Source organism: Pseudonaja textilis, chromosome 1, assembly GCF_049901715.1.
Source record: "Pseudonaja textilis isolate UNSWEBS1 chromosome 1, rPseTex1.2, whole genome shotgun sequence".
NCBI lineage: Eukaryota > Metazoa > Chordata > Lepidosauria > Squamata > Elapidae > Pseudonaja > Pseudonaja textilis.
Genome location: NC_141990.1, coordinates 69,548,622 through 69,564,048, shown reverse-complemented (window position 1 = coordinate 69,564,048; position 15,427 = coordinate 69,548,622). Strand labels below are relative to the sequence as shown.

General features: G+C 39.3%; 2 long non-coding RNA genes across 2 annotated transcripts in view; one reads left to right on the top strand and one right to left on the bottom strand.

Annotated features, from left to right (window-relative positions):
- The first annotated feature begins 630 nt into the window (after window positions 1-630).
- On the top strand, window positions 631-11,959 carry LOC148127660 (uncharacterized). Its single transcript, XR_015744320.1, has 3 exons — window positions 631-671; window positions 11,597-11,745; window positions 11,874-11,959. It is a non-coding gene; the product is annotated as an uncharacterized LOC148127660 (long non-coding RNA).
- Window positions 11,768-15,427, bottom strand: part of LOC148127659 (uncharacterized) — a 58,980-nt gene continuing 55,320 nt past the window's right edge. Inside the window, exon 4 of the long non-coding RNA XR_015744317.1 lies at window positions 11,768-14,061. This is a non-coding gene — a long non-coding RNA (uncharacterized LOC148127659). The remainder of the gene's footprint in view (window positions 14,062-15,427) is intronic.

The following is a 15,427-nucleotide window of genomic DNA, read 5'->3' as shown; positions in this document are numbered from 1 at the left end:
AAGATGAGGCCACAGCTTCTGTAAGATAAGATAAGCAGTGCTTTTGCTTAGCCTCTCTAGCCAGTCCCAAAAATTCTCACTGTAAAGAAATGTCATGCTCTGATTTCCCTCAGGACTGATTTCCCAGAATTCTGTGGTTTTCTTGAACTAAGCCTGCCTTACCAGATGCTGCACTAATTCTGTCTCAGAAGTCCTGTTTTGCATTGGTTCTTTCTGCCTGAACTTTAGATCCTGTCCACATAGGATGTAAATATTGCTGAAATCAGAAGGTAGACTTTCTATTTTAAAATAATGATTAGCAGGAAATGTATATACATTATATAAAAAAGCACATGCAAAACATAAGAAATGGATGGCAATGCCAAACAGTATCCGTTAATGGTATGGAATGTTTCTTGAGGACATCTATGAAAATCAGTAAGTCTTTGGTTTAACTCATACAAACATACTACATAACCAAAGGTATCTGGAAGCAAGGTATACAAATACACAGTGATTCGCTTTGTCATTATTTTTCTTCCATTCAATTGTGTCAAAATCTTGGAGACAGCCTGGACAATAGCCTGCAGTTCTCTTGGCACAGTTTTTCAGAAGTGGTTTGCCTTTGCCTTCTTCCTAAGGGTGAAAGAAAGTGACTGGATCAAGATCACCCAGCTGGCTTTGTGCCCAAGGTAGGACTAGAACTCACAGTCACCCAGTTGCTAGGCTGATGCCTTAACCACTACACTAAAGTGGCTATTATATTATGGGCCTGTGTTTATTTCCATTCATTGAAGATTCAAAGTCCTTAGAGGGCATAATTTCTTTACAATTCTTTAAATTTCTTTAAAATTGTTTTATAACTGACTGAACAACTTTAGCTGTCCCAAAGAATTCTAGGAATTATAGTATGATTACAATGCTAAGAACTATGATGCAGTTCAGAAATACTTAGAACTTCAGGGACCCTTGAGAAGAAAGAATACTATTTACCAATGCAAATCTGCTCTTAGTCACCTCTGTAAGAGACATTACTGTTGATCTGAGATCAATTTATCTTCCAGACCCCATATCAAGCAAAAAGAATAGGAAGAGTAGTTACAAGAGATTTTAAAAAGATCTTGGTAACCAAGTACTTAAGCACTAATGGTTGAAATATAGCCCGAGGATGTTGGGTGTGCTAGCAGCTTTCTGTTTTGTTTGAGGGACATTCAGTATTCCTTATTTTCTCCTCAGACTCTGTGTCATCTAGCACGTAGAAGAGCTTTTCTGTACCATGTGTGGAAACAGGTTTTCCTCATATTCTGTAACATTACCTTGATCCTGATCGGTTTGATCCTATCCTTCTGTTCATTAGAAATGGCCAGTCAGGTTACTGCTGATATATGAGACTCTACCCCAGTAGAGCATGTGTCTGAACTATGTCATTCTCTTTAACAGATCTTTTTGTTAACAGTTTGTGTCACCTCTTTTCTCATTACATTAAGAATTATGAAGGTACCATCTGGGCTGCTGATAAATCTGACAGACCCACTCAGTGTGGCCTTTTCTCCAAATCTCATTATTCTCTTAAGAAACTATCTGGTTTGGCATATAATAGAACTGAATACCATTCGGTTTAAGCTTGATGCTGAATACTGTAGTATGAAAGTCCTTTTGTTAAGAAAAAAAGTATTATTTGACATGTTAAAATTATCTGGGAATTCACTGGGAAGGCATTAGCTTGACTGACTCATTGAAATCCATGGACCCTAAATATATTCAATGTTGTTTGAAGCACAACTTTATTTACTGAACTGTGTGCGTATGCATGCATATATATACACACATAGCTAGGAGAGGGGGTGTGAGGGACCGAGAGAGAGAATATAAAATCAAGAAAATAATTAAACCATTCAGCAAACATCATTTATTATATATCCCTAAATAAGTATTATTAATAACTGAGGTTTATATTCCAACATGTGACTCTATGTCGCATCGGATCACCTCAATAGTTTTGCATGTGCTTAAGCAATATAGCAACTTGTTAATTGGGTTGGGTTGGGTTCGGTTGGTTGGTTGGTTGGTTTTCTATGCACACTGGTGTCAGATTGGTAACTGTCCATAGGCAGAATTGCAGTACAAATTAAAACACAAGTGGGCACTCACATTCACTTGGATATTTTTGATACATCTCAAGGATCAGCAGGTATAATCAGAAACAGTGACAATGCATTTGACAATGGGCCTTTCAGAGGAGCCAACCGTCAGCCATTATTCTGTGATACCAACTGCAGTCACAGTCTTGGATTGTCTGTCTGAATATTTGTCTCAAGTTAGAATACTTAATATGAAAGCAGCCCTTCCCAATTTGAGACTTTCTTTGGCCATGCTCAGTGTGGATGATGGGATTTGTAATCCAATATATCTAGAAGACTATTGAAAGTTGATTTAAAACATCTGGACATAAACCTAAACATGCTTTTTCTTCATTAAGAAAGGATAGCTTTTAGAGTTACACACAGCAATTTTTCCAGTGAAGGTCATTATTATGAAAAGTGACTATGTCAATGAGAAATCATGCTCTGGACTTGACCAAAATATATCAAACAGTGGCCTCCAGACTGATGCCTTTACCTATTTTGAACAGTTAGTGACAATTTTTATACTTTGCTGGCAAGGTATTTTCTCTTTCTTTACAATTTCTTCTTCTAATTCTACTTCTAATAAATAATTATAAAATTTTGTTATATTTTTTTTGCCTGATCCTAATAAAATTTTATCTAATTGCTGGAGTTTATTGTTAATTCCAAATTCTTTCTTGTCCTGTTTATATCTACTTTGAATTTGAAGATATGCCCACTGATCAATTTTTAGTCCCCGCTCTTGAAGTTCTTGCCACGATTTCAAATTTCCTTGTGTATCCAATAGATCCTTATATTTAATCATTTTAGTGATATCCAGATTATTTTGGTGAATCATCACCTCCATTGTTGAAATCCAAATTGGTATTTTTAAATAGTGTTTTTTCCGTATTTTCTTCCAATTAGTTAATACTGAGTCTCTGATTAGGTATCTGTGAAAATATTTCTGGCTAGTTTTCTCTACATCCCATAAAAAAGCATGCCACCCCCTTTGCAAGTCATGGCCTTCTAAGAATAATATTCTCTTATTGGTGAAATTTATCCATTCCTTCAACCATACTAAAGAGGCTGCACTAAAATGCAACTCCCAATTTGGAACTGCCAGCCCTCCCCTGCTCTTCATATCCTACATTGCCTTTAAATTTATTCTAGGTTTTTTCCCTTGCCAGATAAATGTTACAGTTATTTTATTAAGTTCTTCAAAAAAAATATTGTGTACTTTGATTGGGATCGTCTGAAATATATATAGGAATTTTGGAAGAATATTCATTTTAATAGCAGCAATCCTGCCTAATAATGAAAGTTGCAGCTTGCCCCATGTTTCTAAATCCTACTTTACCTGTTGCATCAATTTATCATAATTATTTTCCTTAAGTGTCTTACAATGTGCTGTCAACCATATTCCTAAGTATTTAACTTTCTTTAGCACTTGTATTCCTATAATTTCTTCTAGTTCTATTTTCTGTTTTTCTGTTAAATTTTTAGTCATTAATTTTGTTTTCTTCCTATTACTTTTAAGTCCTGCCACTGCTCCAAATTGTTCTAATTCATTCATCAATTTTTGTCCTCTTTCTATTGGTTCCTCAATGAAAAAAATCATATCATCCGCAAACGCTTGCAACTTATATTCTTCTTTCTTAACCTTTAATCCTTTTATGTCTGGGTTCTGTCTAATTCGCATTAGTAATGCTTATAATGATAATATGAAGAGCAGGGGTGAAAGTGGGCAGCCCTGTCTGACTCCTTTTTCTATTTTTATTGGGCGGGTATATTCCCCGTTTATTATAATATTAGCCTGTTGTGTATCATAAATGGTTGTTATAATATTTTCAAATTTGGTGCCTAAATTCATATTATAAATCTTTTGGATTAAAAATTGCCAATTTAAATTATCTAAAGCCTTCTCTGCATCTAAATATATAAGTGCAATTTGTTTTTCGGGGTGGGCTTCGTAAAATTCTAAGACATCTAGTACTATTCTTAAGTTGTTCCTGATTTGTCTGGTCGGGAGAAATCCATTTTGATCTTCATATATATGCTCATTTAACATTCTTTTTAGTCTACTTGCTATAATAGAAGTGAATATTTTGTAATCAGTATTTAACAGTGAAATCAGCCTATAATTATGTATATATCGGGGATCCGAATCCTCCTTCGGGATCAGCGAAATCAATGCCCCCCTCCATGACTCCGGCATCCTGGCTGCCAATAAGACATCATTAAAAACTTCCACCATAAGTGGTCCTATTTGTTCTGCTATTGCATTATACAGCTCCCCTGGAATCCCATCTGGTCCCGGGGATTTATTGTTTTTCTGGTTCTCTATTGCTGATTTCAATTCAAACCAAGTAATGTCTTTGTTTAATAATTTTTCCATTTCTTCCCCAATTGCTTTATCCTTCACTTCATCTAAATAGTTTCTTATTCTATCTTCGTTAACTTCTTCCTTTTTATATAACTCTTCAGAATACTTATGGGCAATTTCTTTTTTCTGTTCTATCTCCTGTTGTATATCCCCCTTTCCATCTATTAGCTGGTATATCAATCTCGTTTCTTTCCTTTTTTAAGTCTATATGATAGCCATCTCCCTGGCTTATTAGCATGTTCAAAATAAGTTTGTCTAGTTGTATTCAAATTTATAATCATTATCTCTTGTTCAATTAAATTCAGTTTATGTTTAGTTATTATTATATAATTTTGCAATTTTGAATCCTTTGGGGTACTCTGTAATTGAGTTTCTAATTCCTTAATTTTTTGTTGTAATTTGTTTTGCTGGGCATATTTTTCCTTATTCCTCTTGGCGTTATAAGAGATTGCTGCCTTCATTGTATCCCAAATGTTTTGTTTCATAGTTGTTCCATCATCATTTTCCTTTAAGAAATAATTTAATTCCTCCTTGAGTTTGTTGGTGTATTCTTTTTCTCTTATTAACTGACTATTTAACGTCCATCTTTTCTTGGGTTTTTCCCTACCCTTCCATATTGTCTGAATTGGATTGTGATCTGCCCATTCATTAGGTAAAATTCCAATCCCTTTTATCTCATTTGCTATTTCCCCATTCATCCATGCCATATCAATTCGTGTCCATATTTGATGAGGATTTGAATAGAATGTACATTGTTTTTTCTTGGGATGTGATCTTCTCCATATATCAATCAAATTTAACTCCTTCATCATTTCCATACATATCTTGGGAAGCTCTCATTTCCCCCCTTTGTTCTTCCCCCCATTACTGTGGTCTTTTTGATAATCAGCAATAGAATTAAAGTCTCCTATGATACAAATATTTCTTTTTTCCAATCCTACTATTTTTCCATAAAGATGCTTAAAAAACTCTTTTTGATCTCCGTTTGGGGCATAGATTGCCACTAAGAGAATTGGGGTGGCATTAATCCAGATCTGCAAAACCAGAGTTCTTCCCTCAGAATCCGACCATATTAAATCTGCTTTCAAATCCTTCAAATCCTCTTTAACATATATAAGTATAAGTACTTATATATAAAAATATTATCACTGCATTATTTTAAATCCAAATTCTAAATCACATATACAATTTTGTAAGGTCTATGCTCAGCCTCTATACATAACTTCATGTAAATATCTATCTATCTATCTATCTATCTATCTATCTATCTATCTATCTATCTATCTATCTATCTATCTCTTTGGTTGTTCGGGTTTTCTCCCGCGTAAGATTCGAAGTATCTAGGCAACGTTTCGATGAAGTCTCATTCATCATCTTCAGGCTTCTGTCTCCGGCTCTGTGATTCTCAGAGTGATGTGAGATTGCAGCTGCTTCTTCCTTTTAACTGCTAGTGGGGTGGGACTTGATTGGGTGGGGGCTTGGCTGTGTTCTGATTGGGTGGGGTGTGTTCTCATTGGTAGGGGTTTGGCTGTGTTCTGATTGGTTGGGGGTTGGCCGTGTTCTGATTGGTTGGAGGCGTGTTCTGTTCAGGTGGGGGCTTGGTTGTGCTCAGGTTAGTCTTAGTTGCTGGGGGATTTGAGTTGGTGAGCTGTGATCTTGCTGTTTGGCTTCGAGTTCGTGGTCATGCTGCATCTTCATAGTGGGTGTCGGTTTGCTTCATGTATGGCTCGGAGGGGTTTGAAGTGGGTAGTGATGCAGCTGCAGTGCAGCTTCTGGTCCATGGTCGTGTCTCATCTTCTGAGTGGGTGTGAGTCTGTTTTCTACATGGAAGTGTGGTGGTGGCATCTTGTGTGGCTCTCATGGGTGTGGGTCTGGTGTCCTTCTTCATGTTAGGTACTCGTCTGTTCATCAGGGCGGGTTTCCAAATGGCTGGAAGGCGGGAAGTGTCATCTTGTTTGTTCATGCTGTGTGGGCGTTTTTCTATCTCTATGGCTTCTCTGATTATTCTGCTGTTGAAGTGTTTGGTTTTGGCGATAGTTCTGGTATTTTTAAAATCAATTTCATGTCCTGTGGCTTTGAGGTGTTGGACCAGGGAAGAGGTCGTTTCTTCTTTTTTGATTGAGTTCTTATGTTCTTCAATGCGTGCACTTATTCTTCTGTTAGTTTGTCCAATGTATGTGGTAGGGCAGGCAGTGCAGGGGATTTCGTATACTCCTTGGTTTTCTAATTCGATTTTGTCTTTGGGGTTTCTTAGGATGGTGGATATTTTTCTGTTTGTGCAGAATGCTGTTTTGATGTTGTGTTTTTGGAGGATCTTGCTGATTTTGTCTGTAGTGCCTTTTATATATGGGAGGAGGGCTTTGCTGTTTTCTTGTTCTCTGTCTTGGATTTTGGTTGGGGTTTCTTTTTGGATTAGGTGGGTAATCTTCTTTCTTTGGAATCCATTGGCTGTAAGTACGTTGGTGAGAGTGTGTAGTTCGGTTTTTTGGTGTTGTTCATCGGCTAAGCATTTTGTTCTGGAGATGAGTGTCTTGGCTACGGAATTGATCTGTGCTGGGTGGTGGTGTGAGAGTGCATGTAGATAGCGGTTTGTATGTGTTTTCTTCTGGTAGATGGTGTGTCCTAGGGAGCCATTGGATCTTTTGTATACCAAGACATCTAGGAAGGGAAGTTGATTGTTGGCTTCTGTTTCCATAGGGTGGAACTAACAGAAGAATAAGTGCATGCATTGAAGAACATAAGAACTCAATCAAAAAAGAAGAAACGACCTCTTCCCTGGTCCAACACCTCAAAGCCACAGGACATGAAATTGATTTTAAAAATACCAGAACCATCGCCAAAACTGAACACTTCAACAGCAGAATAATCAGAGAAGCCATAGAGATAGAAAAACGCCCACACAGCATGAACAAACGAGATGACACTTCCCGCCTTCCAGCCATTTGGAAACCCGCCCTGATGAATAGATGAGTACCTAACATGAAGAAGGACACCAGACCCACACCCATGAGAGCCACACAAGATGCCACCACCACACTTCCATGTAGAAAACAGACTCACACCCACTCAGAAGATGAGACACGACCATGGACCAGAAGCTGCACTGCAGCTGCATCACTACCCACTTCAAACCCCTCCGAGCCATACATGAAGCAAACCGACACCCACTATGAAGATGCAGCACGACCACGAACTCGAAGCCAAACAGCAAGATCACAGCTCACCAACTCAAATCCCCAGCAACTAAGACTAACCTGAGCACAACCAAGCCCCCACCTGAACAGAACACGCTCCAACCAATCAGAACACGACCAACCCCCAACCAATCAGAACACAGCCAAACCCCTACCAATGAGAACACACCCCACCCAATCAGAACACAGCCAAGCCCCCACCCAATCAAGTCCCACCCCACTAGCAGTTAAAAGGAAGAAGCAGCTGCAATCTCACATCACTCTGAGAAGCACAGAGCCGGAGACAGAAGCCTGAAGATGATGAATGAGACTTCATCAAAACGTTGCCTAGATACTTCGAATCTTACGCGGGAGAAAACCCGAACAACCAAAGATCCACATACAAATACCCGCGAGAACCTCAGAAAACATATATATGTGTGTGTGTGTGTGTGTGTGTGTGTGTGTCTGTGTGTGTGTGTGTGTGTGTGTGTGTGTGTGTGTGTGTGTGTGTTTTCTTAAGTTTTCGCGGGTACTTACATGTATGGCATTCAGCTTTGTTCGGGTATTTTCCCACATCATTGTAGTTGTGCTTTTAAAGTTGTAGCGACGTTTCAGCAGAATCTCATCTCCCTGATGACGTGGGAAAATACCCGAACAAAGCTGAATGCTATATATATATATATATATATACACATACACACACAAACACACACATACATACATACACATACATACATATACATATAACATATACATATACATATACATATATATATATAATATCCAAATCCAACTATATTTAAATATTATAAATAAATATGTGTATTTATCTAACCTTATTTTAAATATTCTTAGACACAAACAGTATTACATTTGTTCCCAAGTGGATTAATTGTGATCACACAATAAATTATAATATTAATACATAAATCCTATACTTATTAATTAAATAATACTTAATGTTCTTACTATTTTCCCTATATATCTAATCAAAGTATAACTATCACTATTATTAATAAATCAATTAAATCAATTAATTCAATTATTTAACAATCAGTTACAACAATCAATTTTCCTTTCCCCAGTATGCATATTTATAATCATTATAAAGAGAGAGTAAAGAAGGAGAGATAGTTCATCATAGCGCCAGATGATGAGGAAAAAAGAAGAAGAAAAATTGAGCAAATGTATACATAAAAAAGGGAGTAAAAAGTGGGGGGGAAGGAATTTTGAAGTAAGTTTTTAGCTTTCCATCTCTAAGTTTGAGAGCTTTCACTCCAAATGCACCGGAAGTGGGGAGGTAAAACACGCTAAGTAGTGACTGCAATTACACGGTATCTCCACACATTCGGAAGCTTCCACTTTTAATTTTTGTCTTAGCGTTCCTAAGTTCAATTTTCCTGATTTTCTTCAGATGGAACCACCTTCTCAATTAGATCAGTACGCTCCCTAAAGGGCTGTTAAGTGGTTTATATCAGTTATATTGTTACGGTGGCTTCAGGGTTTCTAAATATCGCCTGTGGCGCCACACTGTCTCTGTTCCATCAGCTCCGATCTTCTTCCCGTCTCCGCTTTAATAAAGTCTTTCAGAATAAGAATCAAAGAGATAGTCCAAATCCTCCACAACTTCCAGCTACTCGTCTCCCAACCTTGTAAACTTCCTTTTTACTTGTTATTGTCCTCTCTCTTCTCTTCTGTCTGCCAAGCCCTTTCACTTGCCTCGCATCTGCCTTTTGGCCACTTTCTTTTAGGGCTCCGGACAGACACTTGTAACAGCCTTATAAAAGTCTATGGCATTCCAATTCTCCTCTCCGCTGCTAATTTTCTCTGCCACACTCTTCCCCAATGATCTCACAAACTGTCACTCACTCGCTTCTTTACATCAGTGGCAGTCCGGACTTTGGAGCTGCCATTGATAGGAGGCTGTTTCTTGCTCGTTGGGCTCTGGAGGGCTCCTCTTCACTGCAGGGGGGTTGCCTTCCCCACACTGCAACCTGAGTCTCCCCCAAGCCAGCACGAATCTCTCCGGGACTCGTGCACCCTCAAAGGATCGCACCAACCACAAAAAGAGATTAACTGAAACCACAGACCGGCTTCTGCACCTCTGTTCGTCCTTGCCTTGCCACCACAGGTATTTTCTAATATATCAACTCCACAAATGATTTTGGGACAGGAATCCATATCACTGATGACACAAGCATAAGCCTAGAAGAGTTCAAAGAAGCTGGAGGCAGATTTGGTGAAAAGATATCCTTTGAGTCCAGAGGTGGGATTCTACCAGTTTGGACCGGTTCAGGTGAACCCCTTGCTCCAAAGATCAGCAGGCAGTGAACCAGTACATTGTGACGAGCATGTGGGCCCTCCTGCCCCCGCCTCTTTCCTGTGCTTTATTCCCTTTTGTGAGAGCACAGCTGATTCGCGTGGCAGAGCAATTTGCAGCACCTCAGCTGTTTTAGTCACAGGGACTGCAAAAGAAGGCAAGTATAACACTTTTTTGAAATGCGGAGCACGCGTTTGGTGTGACCCCATGCTATCAATGGACCGGTTGTTATATCGGTGGAATCCCACCCCTGTTTGAGTCACAAAGATTGGGAAGTGACTGAATGCCTGAACAAAAATAGAATATAGCAAAGAATATCTCTGCTTCAGATTATAAATATATTTTATATCCAATAATGTGACTTTCTGCTCTAATATTTGGCTCTTCTGTGTTTTACTGTTTTCTTTGTTCCATCTTATATTGTTTTGTTTTTATTTAAATTTAAAATCTTTTTAAAAAGAGAGAGAGAGATTGCCTTTAGCTTTGTTAGCATCCTGCTAGCCTGCTTCTGACAGTTTTCCCCTCAAGAAGTAGACGAGACCTAAAATATGGGCCTTTTTTATTTCATTTTGTACAGGTTCAATGTATCCCTTTTGCTTCTCTAGACTCCTGAACTCCCCATCCAAACAGAACATTGGTCATTTCAACTTTTGGAATGCTAACATTAATATTCCATGCAAAGTTTGATGCAGTCCACAAAACCAAGGAAATTACTCAGCCCTGCTTTATACAGCTGCTGAAGCTTGATCAGGGGCCTGGGTTGTCCATCAGCTAGGATTTATCCATTTGCTAAGCCAAGTAGAGCTTTGCACCTAGATTCCCCATCCCCACCCAAACCAAATATTGTCTATATCACATTGGCTTTTCCGTGGGAAAGTGGCGATGTGATACTTATATTATGCTACCTTGGATTATATCACAAAGGGTTACTTCAGAAGGAACTGGCTCTTTGGCACTTTGCTACTTCAGCAAAGGAGCAGTCCAACACGGCTGGAGTGAAAAAAATCGTGGCACAGTGGGCCTCTCTACTCTGTTCCCCCATCTTTTGTTTGAAGTAATTAAATCCCTATGAACAAACTGTTCAGATTTATTTTCTTAACTTTTTATTTGTGCACTCCCACCCCTCCACCCTCTACTTCCCCGCCCCCCTTACGCACACAGGCAAAAAGAAGAAAAACACTATCGCATTGTTCTGTGCCACTTTAGAACTCCAGGGCGCTCTCTGAGTGTGTAATAATATCCCCCATGGATAGTCTAAAAATAGGTGGGTGAACAGAGTGCTTGTCAATGGATGGGGTATAAAGCCTTATTAGGACAGAAGTTTCTCAGCTATTCAGTGAGGAAGTGTAGCCCAAGCAAGCCATCACCAACCTGAACTGCGAGTTTCTATGTAGCTTCCTGCCTCTGTGCCTACAAGAGAACTTCCACATCTTGCAATGAGTTTATCATTCATGTTCATTCAATTCTTGGCAGCTCACTCAATTAAAGCTGTCTGGAGGTGTGCTGATCAGGTGGTTGGGTGATGTGTTCTTGCTTTTTAAATTTGTGGTGTGGAAGCAGTTGCATAACAAAGCAACTCAGTGACGGGCCTAAGTAAATAGCACACAAGGTGTTTGTTTTTTTCCTTCAGAGGAAGTGAGCCTGACATTAATCATAATCTTCTGAGAAGAGTTTCAGAGTTCTGCACTGCTAGCAACATGTGGGTGGGGACTGAACTTTTTTCATCATCGAAGCTCCAAGTTCCTGTTTACTAAGGTGGCTTGCTTTTTATACTCAGAAGTAAGCGAAGCACTAGAATAGCATGAAGGGTGGTTCCCAAAGTCACTTCTCACACTGAAAAAAAGGAAGAAATGCTTCACTTTCACTGCCTGTGCAAATGAATAACTATTCTTTATTTTTTAATTCAGAGCAAGGGGTGAAACATGCCCAAGCACATGGAGAGATACTTTCAGGTTGAGAGAAATAAAACAACTCAGTTCTTCAAATAGTTACCAAGCTTCCTGTCAATGTTCAGAAGAGGCCTCAGGCAATTTTTACATGACAGCTTGCTATCTTTTCTCTTTTCTTTTATTAATATTTGTGCATGCACATGGTAATCAAAAAGCACTATAATGGACTCCTTTCATACAGAATGGAAAGTCTAGAACAGGGGTGTCAAACTCAAGGCCCAGGGGCCAGATCTGGCCCATGGGGTGTTTAGATCTGACCCGCCAAGCTGCCCTGAAAACAGCGAAGGACCCATCCCATGGTGCCTCTGCCAGCGAAAAGGAGCTCAGGAGCCTGTTTTCGCTGACAGATGGTTGCAGGAGGCCATCGCAGCCAAAAACTGAGCTCGGGAGCCCTTTTTCACTAGCAGAATGCTTGGCCACCACAGGCGCCTTCCTGACACAAGTGACATCAACCTGGCCACGCCCACTCTGGCCATGCCTCCAGCCCACCCAAGGTCAAACACAACCCTGATGTGGCCCTCAATGAAATCGAGTTTGACAGCCCTAGCCTAGAATAATGTCATCATTGTAGTGGGAGAGAAAGGGAGTAGATGCAGAGGTGGTATTCAGCAGGTTCTGACCAGTTCTGGAGAGCCGGTAGCGGAAATTTTGAGTAGTTCAGAGAACCGGCAAAGACCACCTCTGACTGGAGATTTTACAGTCTCCTTCCCCTGCCACACCCACCAAGCCACGCCCACAGAACCGGTAGTAAACAAATTTGAATCCCACCCCTGAGTAGATGCCACAGGCACATATCCAATGCAGAGAACCCTCTTCAAACTGCCACAAAATCTATTTTCTGAGACTTGAGAACAATTTAGCAGTAAGTGTGAGATGCTACATTTCTGTATACTTCCCCACCACACACCAAATGTAAAACAATATTTCAGTAATAATTGGAATGAATACAGATAGTCCTCGATTAACAACCACAATTGAGCCCAAAATTTCTGTTGCTAAGACAGTTGTTAAGTGAGCTTTCCCCCATTTTACAAGCTTTCTTGCTACAGTTGTTAAATGAATCACTGCCGTTCTTAAGACAGCAACAGTGTTGCTAAATGAGTCTGGCTTCTCCATTGACTTTGCTGATCAGAAGGTCACCAACAGGTGATCGATCCTATGACCTCCTGGACACTGCAACCATCACAAATACTGGTCAATTGTCAAGTCTCTGAATTCTGATTGCATGACTGTGGGGATGCTCCAGTGGTCGCCAGTGTGAAAAACGGTCATAAGTCACTTTTTTAAGTGGTCTTGTAACTTTGAATGATCAGTAAATGGATGGTTGTAAGTGGAAAACTACCTGTATTAATTTCAGATAGTTTAAAAAAAACCCATTTTTATTCCAATATTTTCCCCCATAGAATATATTCCAATCTGGGTTGGTCACCAGGACCAGAGAGTTTGTCTTCCAATTTTTCAGACTTGTGCTGGAGCCAGAGGCTAGAGAGAAGTTCCCTGAAGATGGGCTCCAGTACAAGTCCAAAAGCTTGGAAGACAAAACTTGTGGTCCCGGTGACCGACCCAGATTGGACACTGCAACATTATCCTGGGACACATATATTCGCCTTTTTTCATGAGAATATATTCTGTTCCTGAATAGAAGGATGGTCTAAATAAATCCTACATAGAGAAGAAAGCAGCTCTGGAGAAGGAAAGCATAAGATCTTAACTTGCAAGTCTGTAGGGAGAATCTCTTTTACTTGCAATCCAATCCTTGTGTGTCCTTGAGACAACTCCTTTTGAAATTGACCAGGCAATCTCCTTTGGTGCCACTAGATTCTCTGCCCCACCTGATTTGTCAGTGTTTTGTTTTGATTTTAAGATTTTAATTTTTTAAAAAAAGAACTGGAAATCCTGTCAAGCAAACCACAGATGGTGATAAGAGGTAGAAGTACAATTTTAAACACCGAGGCAGTAAATAAATCAGGGTGATGACCACATTCTGTTGAAGCTGAGTCACATGTATCGTGTGCCATTCTCCTTACTCCCTGTTGCATGGGTAGGGGACCTAGAGAGATGCTGTATTGTCAAATTATATGCATTCTGAATGCTTTGGGAAAATGTCCAGAAACTAGCGGATGATCTTGTCCAGGCGCTTTTTGACCTAGGGAATGGAAAAACAGGAAAAAAAATTAAAATAACAATATGTGTGCCATTCAAACTGCCTACCTTTCTAACATCATTTTTAGAACTTTCCACTTTGGTCAATCAAAAACTAGATTTCAGAAACAATTTTGAAGGCATTCTGGAAACAATACTCAAGACTTTGGGGAGCTGTGTTTGCTTTAATTTGCAAAAGTCTTTGTGGGGCCTACCTAATCCTACACGCATTATTAGAAAATTGAAATGTGTGATGAGTAGCCTCGTATGATGTTTTGAAGTGTGACCACTTACCCATCAAAAAGACAGAACCATTTTTGGAAGTTGGTGGGGCTGCTAAGTGGCCTATTGGTAAATGGTTGCTGTGTGACTTGTCATGACCATCACAGCATTACTTTATGAAGAGGCAAGCCTCTCTCACGGCAGCCATGTTGTAGCACATTTATTGCACCCTCTCAAAATTCCAAATGTTCCAGTGTTAGCACAAGCTGATCTGGGACCAAAGCATTTTCAGAGGTTAGAGGACATGCTGTGGAATAACCTCACCATTGACTTTTGGAAAATAAATGCTTTGGATAAGTTTTGCCCATCATGGAACATTTTTGCGAATGAACAAGCTTCCCTCGTGGTTGCCATTTTGTAAAAGTATTTACAACATGCACACACCCTGCCGATTCCAAAGTGTATGTTATCTTGGCTTGTGCTCCACAGGATTTTTACAATATTGATATTGTAACTATCCAGTGTAACTATATTCACATTTTGTTATATTTAGAATACACTAAATTATGATTCACAGCAGATCATTAGAACTAAGTTGCAACCGGGTTGTTGGTCCTTAAAAGCAACAAGGTAGCAAAGCAGCTTCTAAAATGAAAACAGAAATCTAAGAGGAGTTAGAAAGGTTTCATTTCAATTTAAAGTGGCCCTAGGGGAGGTGAAGAACACATGTTTAGTTGCTCAAACGAAACTGGATGGAAATTCGCTAGAGCATACTGTAAAATATGATAACCAGAGAGAGAGGTCAAAGGTGGAATACACACACCAGAAACATTTAGAGTACAGCACTCTGTATGTGAAAAACTTTGAAAAGTAGACTCTGATTGATGAAGAATGGGGTCAGAAAAGGAGGCATGGAAGCCTATTTAGTCTGTCTGTCATGATTCAATTGAAGTTCACAAAACCTCATGGCATCCATCATTCTGTGATACAACTTCCCCTGTTTTGTGCGCTGCACCAAGTAATTATTCTGATTAGATTTTTTCTGCTTTCTTATTAGAAAACAAGAGTTGATATGCATATAATGTTTTGTTTTTGAAAGCTGAATAACTGTTTTACTCTGCCTCTCTGCAATAAATAATTGAGTTATT